Source organism: Dromaius novaehollandiae, chromosome 5 (assembly GCF_036370855.1).
Source record: "Dromaius novaehollandiae isolate bDroNov1 chromosome 5, bDroNov1.hap1, whole genome shotgun sequence".
Lineage (NCBI taxonomy): Eukaryota > Metazoa > Chordata > Aves > Casuariiformes > Dromaiidae > Dromaius > Dromaius novaehollandiae.
Window position 1 is genome coordinate 29,161,104 of NC_088102.1, and position 18,952 is coordinate 29,180,055.

An 18,952-nucleotide genomic window follows, 5' to 3' on the forward strand; every position below is an offset into this window, starting at 1 on the left:
AAGCAATTTAGTTATTTACTGGCCAACCCTTACTGTCTTCTTTACAAAGCAAGCTGCTGAAAGTGCAGTGGTAATTAAAAAACAAAACATGGCAAAATCCCACTACCACACAGCAAACAATCCAGTCATTCTACCTTTAGGACTTGTGGCAGCACTGTACCGAAAGGCAGAAAAAGGCAAAGTTGTTAACTGCTAGTTACAACCACAGTAGATCCAAGTTCTGATCTCATGGTGAAGAGGTGCAGAAATAACTGAATTCAGCATGTATGATTCTGAAAATTAAGCAGAATATTATACCCAAACCACTTACAGATTACAGACAAGATACTCTGTATTTCTGAGAGTACAATTGAAACGGACTTAAATTTACATTCCTGAGACACATTTAAGTTTTGCGTGCAAATTAAGCAAGCATTTTTTTTCATTGAACTGAATGTTCAATTCAGTTAATAAAGTTTTTATCTCCCAATAACTCTGTGCTTACATTTCCATTCTTTGAATGTTTAAGACCTGCTCATATGAATGGTGCAAACCAGATCACTCTTGGAAGTAACAAGCTTATCTTATTTAGTAACTACTGACCATCAAAACCCCTACATTTCCTAATGTGACCTCGGTGGTAGTTTTAAAATGACCTTGCATTCAATACATCAATCACTGATTTTTACAAATTGATCCTGAAGGAAGCTGGCCAGGGTTTTTTGTTTTTTTTTTCCTGCCTTTTTTTTTTTTAACTAGGCAAAAATAAAAACTCAGAAGTATTATACCGGGGGAAAAAAAAGCATTAATACTTCAACAAATGTATATAATAAGCATATGTGCATATGTGACATTAACTTTTCCACACCTTAGTGTTTCCAACCTGAATTTCAAGCCTCACGGTAACATTGAAACGATACCTAAGTTCTCTTCTTAAAATGTGTCTGTTCTTTGCTTAGGACTACTAAAATGTTTTCAGACCACTCTTCTAAGAAATTGTAGCACTTTATGCAAAACACTGTCCACTTCAATGCAAAGGTCTCACTCACAAAGAAATGAAAAATCTATATTCTGTTCCTTCACACACGTCTCCTTAGAAACTTCACAAAATAAAACACACAATTCAATCTTTGGACAGTGTTCTTTAATATTTTTTACTTTTAAGTATCCCTTTTCTAATGGGAATGTAAGTTTTTAATAGATTGTAATTTTAGATCAAAAATGTTGTAACAGATTTTTTAGAACAAGACTGACTAGTCATTTCCAGTATTATCTCCAGGTACTCTGAGGCACAAAGGCTAGGAACAATTGTCTTTCCAGTTTTAATATACATAATGTTTGGATTTCTGGGACAGTGGAAGGATAACTTTAAAAGAAAGTATCATTATTGCCTTCAAGTGTGCTTTTCCTATATTAATATTTCTTTAAACTATTATTTTTTAAGCTAACTATTACCAATATGCCGGGGAATATCCATTCCTGTTTTTCAATTTGGAGCATGTTTTCTTGGGTACTCATCTAAAATAATATATTCACTTACAAAGTTTAAAATATTTTATATATATATGTACATACTTTATTAAAGAAGTGCACATATATAATATATTTACACACACGTACTACTATTTGTAGTATTAATAATTGATAAAAGGTCTGAGCCAACTGGCCAAGAGAAAAAACAAAGAGATTAACAATTTTATATAGGATAATGCAAGCTGGCATATGACTACAAACATTTTTAGTTTGAAGCTTGAAAATTTTTGTCTCACAAGTATCCACTAATGGGGGCATAAGATTTTCAATGAAAACTTGGTGCCTAGGTCATTTTTCCAAACCTAAGGCATTTAGGGCTAAATCTTAAGAAGAATCTACTTATTACAGTTTCCACTGCAAGAAAGGCGCCAGGGTCCCATACAATGAATGCAAAGAAGCAAGGCAACCAAATGAAAAAGCCCTCAGAAATCAGCTTTGCAAGGAAGCCAAAATACAACGAAAAGCAATAACATGCCAAATTTGTTGCATATGGCCAGATAAATATATATCTCCGGTTGTGCAGATACCTTTCAGGATCTCCAGCTGTGGATCCAATCTGGATTTAGTTGCCCAGCTATGTCACTTGCTTGAGTAGTCTATTCAGTTTCCTACCTGAAAAGAAATGGGCTCCAGAAGGGTTAATTCCAGCTGGTAGGGCATTCAGCTGGTTCATGAAACTGAAGTTCAATATGTTCTACTCAACTCAAAGTGGGGACCTCAAATGTCTAGCTTCTGCCCCACCTGACCATGAGAAACAGGTCAGTCCTTTAACCACTGTGCTGATAAAACAGTTTATTTCTGCTTCTGGTCTGCTGAGTGAGCAGAATCTGGACTTAGCTATAGTATGAGCTCTCTCAAGAAACAGTTACATACTCCTGTACCCGTTTCTCCCTCTTGGGGTTGGCAATGGTAAATTTCTTTCACAAGAAATATCCGCTGCTAAAAAGCAGGCAAACTACTTAGTTTAAGAGATAGATCACTACTGGAGTTCAGAGGAAGGTGATGAGAATGACCAGAGGTCTAGCAAAGAATCAAGATTAAGCAAATTGGATTTCTTAGCCTTAAGATGAGAGGATGTATGGACAATATAGTAACTATCCTGCATTACATGAAAAGCTGCTTTGGAAAGGGAGTAGTCTTTTCTCCATGTTCACGCTGCATTGGACAAGCAATAATGGCATTAAATTCCAGCAACAGCCATCTAATCCAGATTTTGAGATCATTTTCTAATAGCAAGATAGTGGAATAGACTTCCCAGAGGGCTTGTCAAGTCTCCATCACTGGAGATTCTTCAGGCCAGATCAAGAAAGCATCCATGAGGAATGATAAATTACTCCTAGGATAAGGCCAGGCTGAGGCCATGCTGAGGAATAGACAAGATGACCACTTGAAGTCCCTTCCACAGCTCTGGGTTCCTACTATTACCCCCCAAAAAGTTACAAAATATCACTTAAACTGGCTTTAACTAGGAACATCGAGATCTTGCTAAGACATACATAATTTGATGTGGAGAAGTAGCAGAGAGAAATGGAGATATATATCAAAGAACACTACATTCATCTACTTCTCTGCTTTACCTTTGTGGACAGCACTGATACACGTTCTTTAAATGCACTTGAGGTGACATATACAACCACAGGGGATATCAGATCCAGGTAGTTAGCCTAAAACTGGCAGTTGGCAATCATGGGGGGCCAAGGTCAAAAGATAAAGCAGCTTGAATATCATTTTGAAAGGGCTGGCTTTTATTTATTTTTTTATTTATTACAGAAAAATATTTGTTGAGAATAGACAAGTACATTTATCTGTTGTTAGAAGAAAAACCCCTGCTGTATGACAAAACAATCTGTGCAGACAAGAATCATTATACATCAAAAGTATCTCTTCAATATTTACTAAAACTCAAAGATGACTTCTTTTTTAAGCTTTTGTTCTGGAAATACATTGTGCTTTTTATACTAGAGAGGAAAACACAGAGGTTAATTTACAGTTTCTTTCAATAACACATCAGGAAAACCTGATAACACTGTAGTGAAGTGAATCCTCTTATACATTGATTAATTTATTAAATTCTGTCTCATATACAAGTGCACCACATCTGAAATTGCTTTTTAAAAGAAGGCTGTTATGTTGAACATCTTAAGATTTACTAACACATACTAGTAAACATTTACCACTTACTTATAGCAACAGAACAGAACAGAGATTCCACACTCTTTCACTGATCAAGTATTTCATGCATGTTGTGTAAATGCAGGGAAACTGCACAGAGTACTACATTTCCTTGTATTAATCAAACTACCTGCACACCCTCAATGCGCCACAAGTTCACATACATATTTATTCCAAAAATCATAAATCTTTGCTCCTGGATTACAGGAAAATTAATGTCATCATTAATGGCAGATAAAAGCTGCTAGAGGTGAGCATTCATTGCACACAAATTAAGACTGAAAAATAAACTAAGCTCATTTAAAAGGAAAATAGATGCTAGTGTAACAATGCATTACTATTTTCGCTTTTAAATTAACAAATAGTTATTGAATTAAGAGAAGTTGCTGTGAAATTTCCAACATTCCACAAAATCAAGAACCTTGCAGTGTAAACCAACCCAGCTTACTACATGACTCTTAAAAGTACACACATATTATCACCTCTGAAATCCTTATCCAACAGCTGCAGACCTCAGATGTCTCAGCCTATCCTTTGAGGTCTATTTAAGCAGGCATGACACACAAGAATACATTTTCCATTTCTCCCAGCTGTACTGTACCAACCCAAGTGTTCACAAAACCCAATGGCAAACTGTGAAGAGCATTTAACTGAAAAAATAAATCAGAGAAGGAAATATGGTACTTCAGCCACTGCGTTGTCAGAAGGACTCCACATTCCTCTAGGTCTTCAATACATAACCCTGAATTCATATAAGTTAAACCTGCACATATTTAACCACTAGTCACTTGATTCCACATTTTCTGTGTACAGGTTACCATATGCAGAAGTGATAAATAGTTTTGCTTTATTTTAAATCACAGGCCATCCAAAGAAAAAAATCTACAGCTTTCTAAAAGCCTTCTAGATATTCCAGAATATTATTTAAAAATAATAGTGATCTTACGCAATTTTTTTTAAAAGACAAAATATATATTATGCAGAGTCAACGGCAATTTGAATTGGTGCTATAGCTCACCTCTGTACCTACCAACTTGGAGGGAATATTATCAATGGCAGAAATAGAGGCAGAGCAGTTTTAACACTAAAGCACTACACAAGCTTCAAATATAAAGTCAGACAGATAGTAATTCCTTGATTTCTTCTCTAAAAGCCAAATGCCTGATCTTCTCTTCTATTACAACTTCAGTAAGGCCTTCCAGGAATGCAAAAGTTTATCTACAGGTTTCTCAGGTATAGCACTGGGCTTCCTATTTTGATAGTATCTGAAATGTACAGAGCTAAAACAACATCAATAAGCTTATCTACAGTATATTAAAAAAAAAAAAAAGCTAAACATCTGGAATTTAATAACAGGCATTCACAGCAACTAGAATAGTACTACTCTTTTCTCCTTCTATCTACACCCTCTAGAGCAATGCCAGCAACACAGACCAGTATCATCTGATTTTACCTTTCTCTTTAGTGTGCCATGGAGAATGCCTGCTAACATTCCTGATGCATGTGGCAATTCCCTGTTGGTTGGCCAACTCACAAATCCCTAAATTCTGTTTATTCTTCTGCTTTCCTGAAAAATTTGACACTGTCTCAAAAGTATTTAAAAAAACACCCGATGAAAAATCAATGTCTATTAAACATATTTAAAATTGTTGTACCAACTACAGAAGTTAAGTTCCTAAACATGCTGATACACATACATGATTCTAAAATATGTCCATAATGCTCTTTATGCAATTATATTAGATTTCTTCCACACATCTTAGAAAAGAAATTATTTATTCTGTGATAACTTTCAGGCTACAGCATATCAAGAAAACAAGTAAGGACACTAAGTAGTAGTTTTAGTATTTGGGATTAAGTTTACCATAAACACATGAATTATAATAGTATATGCTTTACATAGCATATGCCTATAACATAGATATGAACAAAGATCCAGAGAAACAAAACCCAATAAAACATAACGTTTTTGCAAGTTTTCTAAAGACAACTATAAAAGAGAATCCTATATATAGTTTGTTAATGACTTTAGTTTACTTGCTCACTATTTTCCATACTAAATACACATACCAAGCTTAGTTTCCTAAGGAAAGGAGCCTTATTCAGCTATACTATGTGTTCATTTATCTGTCTGTCCATCCATCCTTTCACTCTAACAGCTTCTGAACTTGGTTAATTACAAACAGTTGACAAAGCAGTAAGAGGTAAGTAACGCTCTTTTCAGAGAAAGCACGTTGCTGCACAGTGTGGGAAACCCTGTGGGTAGGAGAGAATGGCTTACATTACTGCCTCTTCTTCTTCTGCCTCTTAAACCTCCCCTCCCCTAGGACACCTGAAGGTTGAAGGTGAAGTTCACTCTTGCTCCTGTTCTACCAGCCACAACTTCGGCCTCTTGTTTTTGAATCACCGAGAGTTCCTTAGGGGGGAATGAGAATACTTTGAAGAGGACAGAAAACTGCCACCCTGACTACTAGATTTCTGCTGCTTCCACTAGTAATAGTGATAGCAGGCTCAGACCTGCTTCTCCTGCATGCAGTCCTGATCGGACGTTTGTAACCCTAGAACTAGGAGAGTGGCTGCCCAACCCACACTGCAATTGCCTTTGTGGGCCACATATAATACAGGTTGGAGCAATACTTTATGCACGAGTTTTTGCCAACACTATCTACTTTATGCACGAGTTTTTGCTGGCAATCTGGGAAAGGAGAAAAAAAAGAGAGAAAATCACTGATGGTTTATTTACTATAGGCTAGGGTCCTGAACTACAAAAGTGCTCCTCAAAAACGTAGCTTAAAATATTGGCTTCATCTCATTACAAGCAAAATAGTAAACCTTACAAAATATGACACAGTCAGTACCAGCAGAACTGTCCAGGGCAGTAATTTTAATAAATCAGTCCACTTGGGATGAAAGAATGCTTATGCATGTTACAAACTATTCAAAAGCAACAGCTGAACAGGCTAAATTTACATCCACGTGAGAAGCATGACATGTTCACTGAACTGAAAAGAAACAAATTGCTGGTAGTTGTGGTTACCACTTATCACACAAACTCATCACCAATGATAAAAATTCCTTTTTTTTTTTTCTTTCATTTTACAAATATGACTTTTAATGAGAAGTTCTGAGCCATTATACTTGCAGAGCAGACTTCATATCTTAGGCACTGGACCCAATTTAGAGGTAAAGCGTCTGTCAATATGATTTAACGTCCTTGGGTTTCTGAAAGCCATCCATATGAAGTTTACATACAGCACTACAAATATACACCAGATACTGCTGTAAATTTATGGGGAATACAAAACCATATTCCTTCCAAGTGAGGGAGGTCAAATTCAAATGTTGGCAATGCTGAAAACTTTTCCAAATGATTATCAGCAGTTGCTACCTACGGTCTGATTAGCTGTATTTCCAAAGTTTAAAATCAGAGATAATGAAATTAGCTTGATATCAGGTATCAGGAGATAATCCCTGCTGTGACTGCGTTCTTCACAAAATAAAAATATGAGCACAATCTGGTTAGTTTTCTGTAACAAATTTAACAAATTATAAAATACAATAATAAAACAAACTATACCCTGAACACAACACGACTAGGGAAACATTTTTATTCTATGCCATTCCAAACAACACTGGGCTATTTATACCCTGTGAAGGCAAAAACACAAAACAAACACACACAAAGAGGATTACTTAAAATGAGAAACAGCTTTCTCTGAGTTGCATGGGAGATTTTTATGATAGAGCTCAATTCTGATGAAGCCTGATTAAAAATGGTTCATTTGTAGGCATGTTGGATTTGGCTGACTACTGCCTAATCATTACGAATATTTATATGCCTCTTAAATTATTTAAAAGGAAAACACTGGAAGAAAGAATTTTAAAAAATAACAAAAATATATTTCAGTCCAGAAAGCCTTCCCTTGCTTTCTATTTAGAGATTTGATGAGTATACCAGTCATACAAGTAGCAAGACCACGCAATAAGAGAATGAAAGAATCTGGGTAAGTATGAGAATCTAGTAACAGTTTTGCAATTAATAGTACCCTTTATCGCAGCATCTCACAACTTTTGTGCAGGTGCTGAATTTTAGGATGTTTGGGATAATTCAGAAAAAGTAAGTTTTTGAAACAGAGATAATTCATTTATGAAACTGATTTGTGTTTTGATTCATTCTATTAAAATGGTTAAAAATAATATGGTCAGCTGTGACTTACATACCATACACAGGTTTCTCAGGTTACACATACTTCATAATCCTTCCAGTGAAAAGTGTTTGTTTGGATCCTGTTCCTCTGATTCATATCTTAAATGCAGAACAATTTGTTTATTGTATTGGGCTTAAAATACATTCCATGTAACTTAACAGGCTATATTTATCCCAATTAGGGTTCTCACAACCAAATCATCCAAGCAAACTGCACATTAAGCATATTAACATATTAAACCTCAACTTCCCACTGAGAAAGTGCTACTTTACAAATGGGGACAAGCACACCCAGAGACTAAGAGCCAAATTCCCAGCAGTATTTAGGAACTGAGAGGCTGAGCCTTGAAGAATCTTTTCGCTAGAGCAAGCATACACACGGAAGGGTCATCTGCAGGTAGTGAGAACATCCTTGGTTCAAACATGAATCAATGTCCTGCCAGATTCTGAAGAAATGAAGTTACACATCCCACACCTTGCAAAGCACTGTAAGCACCAAATTTCAGGTACTGTGGACTGGGGCATTCACAACTTATTGCATAATAAACACAGAAACTTAAGTTCTTATTAATATTTTGTGGATATGTGTTAGTATATAATTACCACTACCAAATAGGTCTTTCGCATGCTAAACAATTGCTCTCACAACTAGACAGCATCCTATGTTTTCAACAGGCTGTCTCCAACTTACAGAACTGACTCTGCTAGCAATATAGTTAGAGATAAAACTAGTGAGGAGGGATGGGGGGAGGTGGGGAAACTGTTTCAGAGGTAGGATTCTCAACTAAATTTCTTATTTCTATGGCAGCATTCAGGCCATTCTGTGAGGCAGCAACTGAGCTGCTGTTCTATAATTAACAGGAGTGCTTAAGAACAGATTCAGCTGTATGACTGCTTCCGGATCTTGCCCACAATAGGCTTATAATAATCTATGACAGAACAGGACGTTGAACTCTGGTCCCCAGAAGTTGTGGGCATGCGCCCCAGGCACTTTGCTATCTGTCGTGTCTACCATAAGCTCACTTCGATTAATACTTTACATCAGGTTTCCTGATAGAAAGCCCTCTTTGTCTCACGATCGAGTCAGTGTGAGCTTCCCAGCTTATTTCAGTTAGAGAAATATGATACTCTGTAATTATGGTCTTCCTTGATACTTAAGAATACACATTAAAAAAACAAAACTGTATTTCCTTTTAAAAGATGAAATTTGATATTCTTCAGAATTTTTTGCCACATCTTTTACTCTTTGAGAAAATCTGAAAATATATACTTTTTCAGCCCCCATTCCTCTTAAACACGGTCCTTTACTTTTTCCCCCAATGGTGATTATGAAAAGATTTTCTTCTCTTGAATATACTTGAAGGTAGGAGACCACACATTTAGAATTAAAATACTCACTAGCCACCTAATCTTCTTTGGAGGCTCAGTAAGATAAGAAATGAATGCATGTTGACATGTTATCTCATTATTTACTCTAATTAACCTTGGCAAAGAGGATTGCAAGCAAAGTTACGTCATTTATATTCTCAATGCTTCATCTTTACAGGAAGATACATTCAAATAATAAGGTTAAAATAAACTACTTGTGCTTTAACTGTCACTTTCAAGAACCTGACAGAAAAGGAAGATTCTGTAGATATATCTCCATCTCTTATCATCTGAAATACAGACTAATACTGTATTTTACCAGTGGCAATTAAGGTTCAGCTATTTTCGAGATAGCACACCAGATAATTATTACATGTTAGAAGGAAAGCTGTAATTCTTTACTAGCAAAAGGTAAATTATTTTTGTGTTTATGATTTTCTCCACAATATAGTCATCTCTCTTATCACAAAGATGTGACAGTTTGTATTTTTGCTATTTGTGAGTTGCAAAGGCTGAAATAAATTGGGACAATCTTCAGAGCTGTTATTTACTTATTACATCACACTCAAGGCCTCTGCCTCAGTAGACATGCACCCTTCCAAGCCCAGCATTCTCTGCCTCTGACACATCCATCTTTTTGTCCACAAGACATACCCCGCTGAAACTCGACAGCAAAAGGGAAGGAGACCTTCTATGCAGCCCACAGACCAACGCTCCCAGCAGTACTGTTGTTCCGTCGTAGGACAGAGCAAGGCTGGGTGGAGCATGCAGCTGGTTCCTGTACTGACTTGGCAGCCTTTTCCAGTTCCCTTTTTCCTCCTCTCAGTCAAGATGGCACAGTTTTACCGCTTGTCACGCAGTTTTATCCCTGACACAGAAGTTATGCTAACTGTTCTGGAGTCACATGTTGGCCACCCTTCTTCTATACTATTTGGTCAACAGACCAGATAAATACCCTGACCGAAATACTTCATTGAAGGCCATGACCTCACAACAAGACAATCAAGAGCTAAGTTGGAAAATGAAAGCAAGCAACTTTTACAAGCAGTTTGCCAAGATAAGAAAGGTTGGAAATTGTTTGGCTGGTTAAAAGAAAGTCAAGGAATCAAGAAAAGAGTGAACCGTCTCAGCTTTAGAAAGCTGTAGATGGTCTAAGGGTCAAGGAACTTATAACATTAGTAAGTATAACAATGGTATAGTGCAGGCCACAGAATACCAGTAATTGGTATTTCACAAAGCCTGGGAATACACAGTAAAAGGATAACAAATAATTAACAACATATTCCTATAAGATGATGGGTAAATGATGACAGCTTTGCATTAGTAGGAGATAAGACAATGTGTCTAGCGATAACACTTGAATACATTGCTTGTCATGAAGTATTTCTCCTTACCTGCAAGCAGGGTGTAATATTACACCCAGGAGTCTGCAACCTTATAACAAAGGGAGAAACCAGTGGCCACCGCATTATTCATTGTATGCATTAGAGGTAACTCATATTGGAGGGAGTGGGATTCTGAAAGCAAGAATCAAGTTTGTAAGTAGGTGTTACACAGCAGCATTAAGTATGCCAAAGCATCTAAACAATGAGACCGAACAAGCAATCCGTCACTAGAGTTCATAGCAGATCAGAGTATTCAAACATCCAGAAAGATTTTTTATTGGTTTCTTCTTTAGTGCAGTACACAGTTTTTCTAACTCTTTGTAAACTCTCTTCTATACTAGTTCCATAATAATCTTGCAGATAGTGTCTGCTGCTTCTATGAAACATATGAAAAGTTAGGACAGTTTCTCATTAGCATTAGGTGCATCCGTAAGAAAAGGCTTGGGAGACTAGACAAAAAGTAGTCATCCCTACACATTTTTCTCACCCAGCTAAGATACAACCTTCTTAGAAAAATAAGTCATTTTTCACTGAAATCTCAGTTCAAAATACAACTAAGCATGTCATGCACAAATAAAACTACTGATCAATATGCAAAACTAATAATCAATTACTAGACACCCAACAGCAGTTATTCTCTGGCCAGATTGCTCTCAAGTCTTGTTTTTCAGATGGTATTTTGAAAGTTAAATAAAAACTTCTAGGATTACTTTTAACATAGAGAGTGTTTGTATCTCTAAGCTGTAGCTATGGGTTGCTGATTTACTCATTTTGTTTTCCTGTTAGACATAGCTGTGCATAACATGTAATAAAATATAACCAAAGAGTTGGAGTTCCTGTTTTAGGAACAGGAAGATATTTTACCTGCAATGGCACAGAAGTGATTTGAAGTACCAGATTTACTTTAAAACCAAAACAACAACATGAAAAAAACCCGTATCTTTTAACGAACTGAAAAATCACAGCCAAAGGTTTCAAATGAAAATGACTTGGTCATTTAAGGCAAGGCTCTAGACAAACACAAATTAGCTTTACATACACACACAGAATTTAATAATGACAATTAACTGTGTTTCTTAAAACTTTGGCTAAATTCAATGCATTTACAAAAAAAAGAGGAGCCCCTTGGATTTAGTAGTGCTACATCAATAGCTCACAGGTTTTATAACTTCACTGTGTTGTTTCTCTATTCTTCTCTCTGGACCCGCTGAAATATGTTTCCCATAATGTTGTCATCACTCCTCCTAGCAGATCACAGGAATCCCTTAATGTGCACCATCGGAGGTGTAATTCTCTAATCTCCAGAAGCTAAGCAAGGACTTCATGACACTTCAATGATGGCTCATTTTAGAATCTTTGGTTTGCAGGTGTTATTTTTCAGTAAAATGTCACCATCTTCCATAGAAGACAGGTAGAGTTAGCAAACACAAGTTTAGCTGAAAATCCCATTTAGATTCAGAAAAAATTTCAAAAATTTTTTTAGTCATAGAGGTAAGTTTTATAGGAAGTATTAATGAAATGTGTTTTTTCACTTCAGAATATTCAAACACCTATAATGAAGCTTTCCTAAAATTGCAAAATAGAAACTTATTTCTTAACAATTGATGAAAGGCTTAGTAAACATGAAATGTGTGCCTGTCCAAGTGTTTTTTGGGTCATATGTGCTCCTTTCTGGGCCTTCTCCCACACACACTTTTAAACTTCTTTGTAAAATTTTTGGTTTTCTGTTACATTACAGGCTGTAGTTAAAGTGAAATTTTGGGCCTTGGTTTTAATTTTTTATTTAATTTATTCATTATTATCTGAAATCTCTGAAAATTCTGTTTAAACAAAGTGCTTTATTTTTCCTCCACAACCAGTTCAGTATCTGCAATAGCCTTACTTGTAGCTAAATAAAGTTCAGGCAGCTTTGCAAGTTTTTGGCTTCAGAAATCTTATCAGTAGCAGACAACAAATTATAGAAGACTTGAATGGGTTTAAACATATTAAAAAAAAAAAAAGTGGACATCAGTGCATCTTTCAGGTTAATTTTTGTTTAAAGATATATTTGTACTGATACAGCTGGGTGCCTTTACTAATATAAAAGATTCTTTAGAAAACAGTATAAATGTAGGACACTCACACACGAGGATGAAGCAATTGGTTGCTGGAGGGATGACTTGTAGGCAGGCAGGTCTGAAATTACTTCCTATTCCAGAGAATTCCAAGAATTCAAGATTTTCCTTTCTCCTTTTTTCCTTTATTTCTCTTTCGGCCTTGAGTGGGCCAGGAGGGGACAGATAACGCTTTACCTCTGTCACAGAGTTTGCTCTCTGCGTCCCTCTTTGAAGCTTCCTATCATTTGTTTTTAACAAGGAGATGCAGAGCACTGGGAACACCTGCTCTTCAGGATAAGATGCGATAAAACAGATTCATTTCACACAGAAGCCTGGCAAACAGGTGAAGACACACTACATAAAGTACTTGCCTTTTCATTCCAAGGAAAACACTAGATGGGGTAGATTGCTTTATTTTAGCCATGTTTCAGAATCAAAATCACCTGAACACAAAACCATACACTGAACTGGATACAGGATTTCTTTCTTTGTCCTTCCTTGCCCTCACTCTGAACAATGAAGAAGGATCACATGCCATCATTCCATATTTTCTACAAAATGGAAAGCTAACCAATTTCTGCCTGCCACCCATGGCCACACGTTGAGACACACAGTAAATAACAGATCCTTCCATGGAAACGTACATCCCAGGTTTATAAATAGCAGATGTGGTCCCGTACAGAGTTAAGCTAACAAAGAGAAGTAACAATCACTACTATTCTTCTAAACTTTAAACAATGGAATTTTACCATACAAGAAAGAAAAAGAAAATTTTGAGAACACAAGTTAAACCTCAAAAATAAACAGCCTTTCATAAGAAACCTCAAAGTGCCCTCTTCTGGCAGCTGATACTAGCTGCTAGCTCATTTGAAATGCATACTACACCTATAGTGTTTTCTGATTTGATGGTATTCCTCTGACAGGTTGTTATGAAATTGTCTCATAAATCGTAGTTTGATTGCAACTGTACTAATCCACCAGAAAAATTGATTTACAACTCAAAAGTGTTAATATGAACTTGTTATGCATCTCCATTCTATTACTTCTAAGAATCACCTTTTGAATGAGACATGCATAAAATGATGTTTTAAATAGCAAGTGTAGACCCTATAGCAAGGATATGAATCTGTAAATATGCTTTTATAGAATAAGAAACATTGACATAATCCGTTTAAGCTATTTTAAAGCACGTGTAATTAAACGGTTCATGTTCATAGAGTAACACATTCAGGTTTTTTCCTCCAAAACTTTTGCTTGAGATTTGTATTCATCTCATGGTAAAGGTATCATATTAAATAGGTTACTAATTTGCAACAGTACTGAAGCGACTCCTCACCGCATTACTTAATCCTTCTTATTATTGATGCTTCTTTTTATAGGTCTACCTTAGGAAACAGAACATTTTGGTTTTAGCCAACTGAGTATAAGAGATTTCAGTAGGTAAACATTTTATTAGAAAAATTTTAAAATTGAACTCTGTTTCTTGGTGTTGCTATATAAAACATCCATTCATTCATTATCCAACCTTTTCTAAGTACTTTCATGGGTGTAACAGTTGTAATATATTACATTTGGTTTAATTACATATATGCTTTCTAGTTGCTATAGAAACAAAATAATCCATTTCTGTTCCTTCCTAAGCCTTTACATAGTAATTTTCTTTCAGGATACAGTAGTAAAAGATAATCCTTCTTTAGAACTCTAGGCACTCTCTTCTTTCCAAATATCCATTAATTAGTATGAGATAGGATTAAAACCAGTTGTAGCACTGCTACAACTAGAAGAAACTGAGTAATAAAACTAATAGGACCTTGAAATGGAAAATTCTAAAACTACTGCTAAGTGACTTTGGTATAAGTTTACTGCCACCTGCAGGCTTCCATCAAAACACATCCCTAGAATAAGACAAGAGTGAGGGTTGGGTTTTGGTACCTCTGTCCCCTGTCATCTAATTGGGAAGGCAGCTTGAATATTCCTATTTCTTTTAACTGCTTCAGATTCAGTTTGCTTATAGGAATCAAGAGATCCACGAGTTTTCCCCTGGTCAAGGAAATAATGCAGCTTATTTTTATTTACAGAGGAAAAAAACCTTCTTGCCCTTTCCCAGCTTGCTGCTGCTCACAGAGGCAGTGGTGATGTCTAAGATTTTCCTGATGAACTGGCATGCTAAAGAAGGATATAAGTTCTACCAATGCTAGCCAGCTGTTAAATAAGGGGTGCTTTCTGTATTTTTTTTATTGCTCAAAGAAATTACTACTCTCAAAAATATAGCCCAGACTTAAAGTCTAGCAAGTCAGACTTCATAATGCAAATAATGTTTGTAATTTAGAAGTCTGAAAGCTCTGTTTTAGCAGAATTTGGACATTATTGTCTTACTAAATGGCCTCAGTCCTTCACATTTATATTCTTTCATACACAAAAGCCATACTGAAAGAAAAATGTTGACACTTCTAAAGCTTGGAAATGACAAATATAAAGTTTGCCTAAAGTCTGCCTGCAAAGCCTTTTTTGAACCCATATGAAGTAATCCTTAATTACAAAATCAGACAGTATTTTTATCAGACAGTGCCAAGAGAAACTAGGCCAAGTTCCTTAAAAAAAAAAAAAAAAAAAAAAGTCTTTGACACACAACTTATTCCATTTACCCTGTAAATCCTTATTTGGAAGTTGGAATTTCTTCCTTTTAACATGTTCAATGTCTCATTCAGCACCACAATACTTAACTTCAGGCCCTCTGTTAGCTAGTCAATCTCTCAGGCTCAGTTTCACCACTCAAATTCTTCACATAATGTCTGGGAAAGTTAGATGTCTAAAACCGAGGTCTACAGGAGCCAGCACACTGAAACAAGAGTCAGCCCAAAACATCACTTTCGAGAACTACTTATCAGAAAGTCAAGCCCAGGAAGAATCTGAAAATGTTAAAAGTCAGGTCAGTTTCATCAGTACAGGATTTTCTATACAGAGAAATAAGGACATATACAATGAAATGCAAGTACAGTTATGTTGGTATTTCCAGGAAATATCTGTCTTACTGAATACATGCTGTGCCTTTGATTAAATCGTAAGGAGCAAATCCCACGCTGATTTATTGCAGATGTATCATGCAGCTGACCTGCAGATTTGCTGTAGAAACACTGAAGTATTTCCAGACATCAGACAGTTACTCTGAGAGGAGTATCTGAAAGCGCATATGCCCTGGAGCATCCTTCCTAACTGTACAGCCCCTGAGGTACCTTAGGTGCCTGAAGTAAAATATTGGCTACTTGGTCTTAATTCCAATGGTCACTGTGCCCTTAACCTAGAAGGGCCTTGTAAAACACTTCCTTAACAACTAATCAAGTGCTTTTAAAAACAGAGCTTACTTGGCCATTGTGTGAAAGCATGTTTGGATGCAGCTGTCATATGCACAGGCTGTGCAGAAAGCATATTCCATCTAGTTGACACCAGGAAGAGTGAAAGGCTCAGGCAAATCTGATGAGGAAGAAAGCACTGATGATTTTAGCCTGCTTAAATGCAAAGCCTATTGAACACGTGTCTTCTCCCCACCACTTCCCCTTGTCCTCAAAATAGCTCTTCCCACAGTAATACTTGAAAAATTTCTCCAGAAGATTGGGAGCAGTATTAGTACATCTCAACCCTTGTTTACCAAAACCAAAATCTATTTCTTCTTGCCCCTCATTCTAAAAGAGAAAAAATAACACTCCCCCACACAAACTGAACACAGACACAGAGCAGATGTGTTTGTTCCGACTTACATATTACAGCAACCCAAACCAGGTGACTATCATGAAAACTGCCAGTCCAAATAATACTTCCCATAGTGAAAAACAATGAAAAAGGGAAATAAAAGTTGTGTTACACTCAAAACACAAATGTATTTTTCTAGTATATGTCCTGTCACTTAGTAAAACAGCTTAACCCAGATTTAGGAAACTAGCAAGTACATTGCTAATCAAAACCAGACTTCATCAATAAATGAACAACAACATACAAACAGCAACAGAAGGTTCCTCTGAATACATTTCACAGGACAGCAGTGTCATCACCTACTGTATCTCATCCTTTTTATACTGATGTGATTGAAGACAGGGTTAAAGTTATTTTAAATCTGAAAGACTTAACAGCAAGCAGTAACACTGTCAACAATGGAAATCAAAACAATAGATTACCAACTACAGTCCTTTTGTTTCCTGAAGAAAACAAAAATCCTTACCACATTCCTGTTTAGATCCAAACTTACCTCCATGCAGACTTGTGTTTAGTTTGCCCCCTCTGACACCAAAGTCTGCATAAAAATTTCTTCTTAAATCCTGCCAAAATGTTCTTAAGTATTTTTACTAATAGCAATGAAATGCTAAATGTGAGATTAAAAGTTTTAATCACTCTTTGTGCTAATACCATGAAAACTATAGTTATTTGTGAATCAGTGTCTTGGTATCTAATATTTTTCGAAGTATATGCTACACATCAATCATTCACTGCAAACATTCTATATACTTACTTTTCTTCAAAGCGTAACGATCCCTTCCTTTCTAAAATTACATTACCCGAAATGGAATCAGTAAAGTCTGTTTAATAGTAAAGACTGATGAATAAAGACTCACAATAGAAAGACAAGAAAAATTGATCAGACTATTTAAAAATAATATCAGAACACATCTGTTCTGTGGCTAGCCTCGACTTCTGTGCAAAGGTTTTACATTTTAACTGTTCTTCAAAGTACCTTTTACATATAGGGAGAGAAGTTATGCAAATAGATAAAAACTAGTGGGCAGAAGACAGCACTGATTTTGAAATTGAGTGAAAGTTTTAGTACTTAATTGTCACCTGCCACTTGATGGAGGCGGTGAGCTAGTTATGCAGGCCTTGGTTTACAAATTTAAAACAAGATATTCCATGGGCTACAAGTAGGTCATTTTTATAGTTTTAAAACCAAATCAGTGATACAAAGGGCCAACATCCAAATGTTTTAAAAGTTTAAGGGCTTGTTGTTACAAGACACCTAAGCTAAATTTCACATGATACTCATTAAGTGTTGTCAGGTTAAATCAATCACATTTCAACTATATATACTATATATTTCCATTATGCAAAAGATGAACAGACCAGCTTGCTCTGGAACATAAACATACAAGCCTTTTCTATACCTGTATAGAAAGTTGGGTTTTTTACTCAATGCCTGTTACTCTTTACTTCTTTTTTCATATACTGTATCTCAAGGTATAAACATTATGCCTTACATCTTTTTCCTTTCACTGCTTTATACATCTTAACCCTATTCGTAGGTTAAAGCAACAATCTTGAGGCTTAAAAAGCATTACTGTAGCAGTGCAAAAGATAAAACAGATGGATAACAGGCTAACATAACGTTTATACTTCAAAGGACTAAACTCTACCCAAGACACCTCTGATATTTTATGAGAGGGAACAAATCATTGAAGTGTTCAAGTATTATAAAGATATATAGCATGAACCAAACATATGGTTTGCACATGAATACAAAATTAACCAATTAGCATGCAAGAAAACCTCTCATACCTTTTCAATCACATACACAGAAGTGTATATGTGTACACAACGAAAAACCACAGCTCAGCTTCTTTGAATTTTAGTTATGGAACAGCTAGATCCCACCTGTTCGATCACTAACACATAGTGCTAAGCTTGTTACTTTCCCTGTTAATATGAACAATATTTATTCAGAATAAAGAAACCACACTCACATCCATTGTCCAGTCAAACTGCGCAGTGCATAAAGCAGGAGTTCTGTGCCTAAAGAGATCAGATTAGAAACAGCCTCAGGAATAATCAACTGCAGCTAGTGGGGTACAGCATGCAGGTGAGGAAACAGATAAACACCTGAACAGGTTAGCATCCCCAGCATGCCCAAAATACAAGCAAAGAAAATGCTGCAGGGAACATCATTACTCTAGTAAAGACTCAGCTATGCACTTAGGCAAGGCTTAACAGATTAGTTAGCTTCCATATCAGTTAGCTTCTAAATTTAAAACACCAGTAAGTACTTAAGTCTCCTTCTTGTCCGCCCATGTATCTAGCACTGCTGAACACTAAGTCTCACCTATAATCATATTGGCTATTCATCAGTCATATTTATTATACATGCTATCCTCACTGTATCTTCTATGACTGACGAAGCATGCAAGAAAATTACACAGCATGACTGACCCAAATCAATTGGTCTTTGAATACCA

At 36.1% G+C, this 18,952-nt stretch overlaps 1 protein-coding gene across 1 annotated transcript in view; it reads right to left on the minus strand.

Moving 5' to 3' along the window:
* Positions 1-18,952, minus strand: part of BRMS1L (BRMS1 like transcriptional repressor) — a 63,761-nt gene that overhangs the window by 18,154 nt on the left and 26,655 nt on the right. The window lies entirely within an intron of this gene.